General features: G+C 36.5%; 1 pseudogene; it reads left to right on the top strand.

Moving 5' to 3' along the window:
- Nucleotides 1-2,454: 2,454 nt before the first annotated feature.
- Nucleotides 2,455-5,603, top strand: LOC133318018 (pentatricopeptide repeat-containing protein At1g08070, chloroplastic-like; annotated as a pseudogene).
- The last annotated feature ends 791 nt before the right edge of the window (nt 5,604-6,394 follow it).

The following is a 6,394-nucleotide window of genomic DNA, read 5'->3' as shown; positions in this document are numbered from 1 at the left end:
CAGCTCAGCTTCATGAGTTTCCTTGTTTCTCCAAAGCCATAAAAACCAGCAGGTGACAAAGAAAATGTCCCTCCAATCTGCAAATCTTCCATCTAGCTGGGTAATATTTTTCGAAATCCAAATATTCAAATCCTGTTCATGGAAGAAAAAGTGAGCTTACAGGCTTAAAAGACCGGTTATTCCAAATTCCAGCAGCTCATGGAGAATTGTTTCCACCTTATCCTTGCAAAAAGGGCACCTATCCGTACCACTACCCCATTTGGCAGTTCTATTCCTGGTTAGGAGTCTACCATGGGCCATTTTCCAGATCTGTAACTTTATCTTCTCTGGGCCATTCCAATTCCAGATTCTGTTCCAAGGGAAATCTGAGGAAAGGTGGTTGAAATTCTTGATTTTCAGGTAAGCATGTTTTACCATAGAACAAGAGGGAGTTAGTTCCAGCCAAGATAGCCTGTCCTTTCCAGCATTAGCATCAGGAAGGAGGAGTGGCAGTGATGCTCTTAGTCACTTTCTGGTCAAAGAAATTAGAGAGTAGGCTAATATTCCAATTACCAGAATCTTAAAATAAAGCAACCCACCACCAGATCATTTAGCAGAAGAGGGTGAAGGGGATGTTTTGCTACACGCAGAAGCTTTAGAATCCCAATTACCCAATTGTCCAACCAAAAGTTTACTCTTTTCCCATCCCCAATCTCCCAAGACAGACTCTTCAGCAGATCAGGCCATATTTTACTGAGATTTTTCCAGAGAGTATAGTCATATTGTTTACTAATTATCAGACAATTCAGATCCACATTTCTGCCATATTTAGCTATAATCACTTTCTCCAAAAGTTGAGATGGATTGTTAAGAATAAACCAGGCCATTTACACAAACAATATCTTTAATACTTACCCATATTAAACTCTAAACACTGCATATTAAGCCAAATCTATTTATATGATTTCAATATTTTTTTTTTTTTTTTTTTGATAAAAATGATTTCAATATTTATCAGAGGAGAGTTAGGGTTTTTAATTTAATAAAAAAAAAACAGAGATGTAAATTAAGCTCAAACTCAATATATATATATATATATATATATATATATATATATATATATATATATATATATATAAAAGCTCAGAAAGTTAAACTTACATAAAACCACACACAACATGTAACATATTATACATCAAACTAAGGTCTAGGATTACATGTTTCATCAAATAAAAAACACGATTCAAGAAGTCTTGGATGATGCGGCATCATTTGACGACTTTGTAAGAGTCGGAGATGGTTCAGGCACGGCGACTTGGTGGTGGCGCCGGTAACGGTTGACAATGATGTTGATGAGGCTGTGAAAATGGTAGAGTAATTGGAGCATAATCGCGAATATTAAGCACATTCTAATAAAATCCATTCTCGAATCTCTTTTCGAAAACACGATCAAAGCGAATAGGGTAATGTGCTTCGCTGCACGCTTTAAGTAGGGGGTCGGTGACTCAGTCCACGGGTCGAACATGTAGTTTTAGCCGTTGGATGTTAAAAAAAAAAACAAAGAGATCGACGGTGGAGATTATTACTCGATTAAAATTAAACAACCCATTATAGAATAACATCGAATCAGAAGTGTTAATTTAATTCAGATTTAATAATAATAAATTGACGGTAAGAAGATGTAAAGAAAAAAATTATAAATATAATATACCTCCCAAATAATATTATTAAAGCCGGATCCAACTGGCACGGTCTAATCAATTTACCCATAAAGCAATGAATCTGTTTAAAAATTGATAATAGGTGTTTAATTGATACCGATTTAATAATAATAAATTGACGGTAAGAAGATGTAAAGAAAAAAATTATAAATATAATATACCTCCCAAATAATATTATTAAAGCCGGATCCAACTGGCACGGTCTAATCAATTTACCCATAAAGCAATGAATCTGTTTAAAAATTGATAATAGGTGTTTAATTGATACCGATTAAACCTATTTTTTTTAAAGGGAATATTATTTTTTACGTTATAGAAAATAAATTTATTTTTTATACATGTAAAATGTGTGATTTTTTTTCCCCTCTTTATATAACCTTATATGAGTTCACATAATTTTATATATGTAGAGATAATGAAAAACATTAATACCTTAAAAATAGTATAAATAACACGTCTGTTAATTTTTATTTTCTGTAATAAAGTTTCAAGTGATTGTTGTTAAGATAGAAAATGTTATATTGTGCGCTTAATATTTCTGCAGCAGCCGTAGACAGTGTTATCTACAGCTGACACGGAAAAGTGGGCCCCACGACTTAAAAAAAAAAAAAAACTCAGGATCCGTTACCGTATCCTAGGATCCGGACGCAGATCCTTACTTGCTGTAGGTACAGGCAGAAATCATTTTGCCATATATTGTACCGGGAGATTATCACAAAAACGCAGTAGTTCAATCACGAAGAAAATTGATAACTTATCCTTCCTTATCTGTTGTCTATAACATAACGACCACATGAATGAATGATTTTTCCTGTTAAACCAAACACAAAATGCTTCACTCTTTTGTCTCTTCCAACTCTTTCTTCCTCAGCTTCTCCTTTTTCCTATTACTCTCACTCCCTTTTGGAGCCAACCCTCAAACTTGATAAATCATCTTGTGCTCAAAAGGGTGAAGAAGATGCAGTGAAAGTTTATGCTGCTGCAAGAGATTGTTTGTGGGGTTGAGACCAATCTGAAGCCTAAAGTTTGAGTGTCTTGTGAAAGAAATGAAAAGGGACATGCAAGAACTGAAGGGTTTTACTCAGTAACAATTTTAGTTCAGTTTGGAGAAAAGGATAATTCCGAGGCATTTGCATTTGACACAGGGCAAAGTGGAGGTACCATTGAACAGACTCTTGATGTGGGGTGATGATAAGTTGCAGGCCAAGTGAAAGTGAGAACTAAGGAGAGAAGAGGTAAAAGTTTAATCATGTTATGTTTCAATAAGCATCAAGAAAAGAAAACATGCATGTAGAAATGGAATGAGTTTCTTGGGAAACTTTGCTACTCTTTCTGATTGATAGGTTATGGATATATGACATGTTATATTCATATATCCTGGTGTTTGAGCAATCTAATCTCTTCTTAAGTTGTTACCAAGAATTAAAGGTAGAAGAAAAAGTTAAAATTCCCTCTCAGGATTAAACTGTGATGGTTACAAGCAATTCCCATCTCTCTAGTGGTGTTCCTCCACTCCTTCCTATGTCAATTCAAAAGTCCCATAACTCTAATCAATATCACTCCCCCATTTCGAAATTCACTCAAGTCCAAGCAAAAGAGACACAAGCACTCCGGTTCCTACACCAACCAAAACCAAATGTGCCTCCCATTCAACATGAACTGAATATCAACATTGATGAAACACAACAGCTCCATGGCCATTTCATCAAAACCTGTTCCAACTGCAGTTATCAAGTCCCTTTTCCTGCACTTGAGTCCTACTCTAGCAATGCAGCACTTTACAGCTTCCTAATAACATCTTACATCAAGAACAACTGCCCTAAAGATGCAGTGAAAATCTATTCTAATATGCGTAAAACAGACACTGAAGTGGACAATTTTATTATACCTTCGGTTCTCAAAGCATGTGGGCTTATCCCTTCAACCCTGCTAGGAGAAGAGGTGCATGGTTTTGTGGTGAAAAATGGATTTCATGGGGACATATTTGTCTGCAACACGTTAATCATGATGTACAGCGAGGTTGGAAACACGGCATCTGCACGCCTATTATTTGATAAGATTGAGAACAAAGATGTTGTTTCTTGGAGTACTATGATTAGGAACTATGATAGGAGTGGGATGCTTGATGAAGCATTGGATCTTTTGAGAGATATGCATGTTATGGGAGTTAGGCCTAGTGAAATTGCAATGATAAGCATCATTCATGTATTTGCAGAACTTGCCGATTTGAAATTGGGGAAAACCATGCATGCTTATGTAATGAGGAACAAAAACTTTGGGAAATCAGAAGTTCCTCTAAGTACTGCTTTGATGGATATGTATGCTAACTGTAAAAATTTAACTTACGCAAGAAGACTTTTTGATGGCTTGTCTGGGGCTAGTATCATTTCATGGACTGCTATGATTGCAGCCTACATTAATTGCAGTGATTTAAATGAAGGTGTGAGATTGTTTGTCAAAATGCTTGGGGAGGGTATGTTTCCGAATGAGATTACAATCCTTAGTTTGGTCAAAGAATGTGCAACAACAAAAGCTCTAGAATTAGGCAAGTGGTTACATGCTTTCACTTTAAGAAACGGATTTACCATTTCTTTAGTTCTAGCCACTGCTTTTATTGATATGTATGGCAAATGTGGTGATGTTAAAAGTTCAAGATCTGTTTTTGATAGCATCAAGAACAAAGATTTATTGATGTGGAGTGCCATGATATCAGCTTATGCACAAACCAATTGTATAGATGAGGCATTTGATATCTTTGTCCAGATGATTGGTTGTGGTATAAGGCCAAATGAGATAACCATGGTTAGCCTCCTTGTACTATGTGCAAAAGCTGGATCCCTTGAAATGGGTAAGTGGATTCATTCTTACATAGACAAGCAAGGAATTAAAGGAGATATGATTCTTAAAACGTCTTTGGTGGACATGTATGCCAAGTGTGGAGACATAGATAAGGCTCATAGACTCTTTGCTGAAGCCACTGACAGAGACATTTCAATGTGGAATGCCATGATATCAGGTTTTGCAATGCATGGTCATGGTGAGGCAGCATTGGAACTTTTTGTAGAAATGGAAGCAAAAGGGATTACCCCAAATGACACCACATTTATTGGAGCTCTTCATGCATGTAGTCATTCTGGATTGTTGGAAGAAGGGAAGAGACTATTTCACAAAATGGTTCATGACTTTGGTTTGGTCCCAAAGGTTGAGCATTATGGTTGTATGGTGGATCTTCTTGGTAGAGCTGGATTGCTTGATGAAGCTCAAGAACTAATTAAGGACATGCCCATGAGGCCAAATGAGGCTGTATTAGGATCTTTGCTTGCTGCATGCAAGCTTCACAAAAATGTCAAACTTGGAGAATGGACAGCAAAGCAGTTTCTATCATTGGAACCCCAAAAGTGTGGATATAATGTTCTAATGTCAAATATATATGCAGCTGCAAATAGATGGGGTGATGTTGCTGATATAAGGAGAGCTATGAAGGATGCAGGAATAAGAAAAGAACCAGGTGTTAGCTTCATTGAAGTGAATGGTTCAGTTCATGAATTCATAATGGGAGACAAGGAACACCCAGAAACTAAAAGAATTTATGAAATGATTGCTGAGATGAGAGAAAAACTTTAAGATGTTGGATACACCCCAGATATATCTTGTGTTCTGCTGAATATAGATAAGGAGGAGAAAGAAACTGCACTGAATTATAATAGTGAAAAACTGGCAATGGCATTTGGTCTAATTAGCACAGCTCCCGGTGTACCAATTAGAATTGTGAAGAATCTTAGAATTTGTAATGATGTTTGTCACAGTGCAACCAAGTTACTTTCCAAGATTTATGAGAGGGAGATAATAGTGAGGGACCGCAATCGTTTTCACCACTTCGAGGAAGGATCATGGACTTTTTGACTCTTATTATTTTTTTTAATAATTAATTACCAAATTGATCTTGATTATAAGTTATTTTAAGAATTTAACCTCTCCAACAAATATAACACCAATCTGTCACTGTTTGACCATTGACCACCAAGCCTACCCGGTACACTCCTCTTTACCCGGGTATTTTTTGAAATTTTTTGCCTACCCAGGTAAGGAAGGGTGTACCCGGGTATAGTTCTTGAATTTGAGAAAATGGTTGAATTATTTACCAGGTAAGAAGAGGTGTACCCGGATAAATCTCTACCAGAAATAAAATAAAACTCGTGAATTAGAACTTTTGTGTTCTCACGCGAAGTTCATCTAAGATGAGTTGGTTGATGTTTTCATTGGGTTTTGGAGAATGGAGGACAGATTCTAAGGATTTGTTCAACGGTGATTTCGATTCGCATATATTTTAGAATAAAAAAAGATTGTGATAGTTTCTAGAATTTGTGAGACAATTTTGGAAAGAATAGTTGAAGTCTCTGCATTTCACAGGCTTGATGGCGTCCAAAAACTATTATTTCCTATTCTCGTCCGCGAACGCTCTGTATCAGTGCCAATTTGGCCTCCTCACCTCTCCTCGAAACGCAATCGTCCCCCTCTGTTGTTGAATCGACCTCCACTTCTACCACGTACAATGGGAATGGGGCAGTTGAAATTTCAGAGATTTATCCGGGTAAATAATTCAACTATTTTCTCAGATTCAAGAACTATATCCGGGTACACCCTTCTCTATCCGGATAGGCAAAAATTTCAAAAAATAACCGGATAGAGAGGGG

The sequence above is a fragment of the Gastrolobium bilobum genome, unplaced genomic scaffold (assembly GCF_033153095.1).
Source record: "Gastrolobium bilobum isolate Gb01-03AN ecotype WA unplaced genomic scaffold, APGP_CSIRO_Gbil_v1 utg44160, whole genome shotgun sequence".
Lineage (NCBI taxonomy): Eukaryota > Viridiplantae > Streptophyta > Magnoliopsida > Fabales > Fabaceae > Gastrolobium > Gastrolobium bilobum.
The sequence above is the reverse complement of the archived record's forward strand: the minus strand, read 5'-3'. Positions and strand labels throughout refer to the sequence as shown.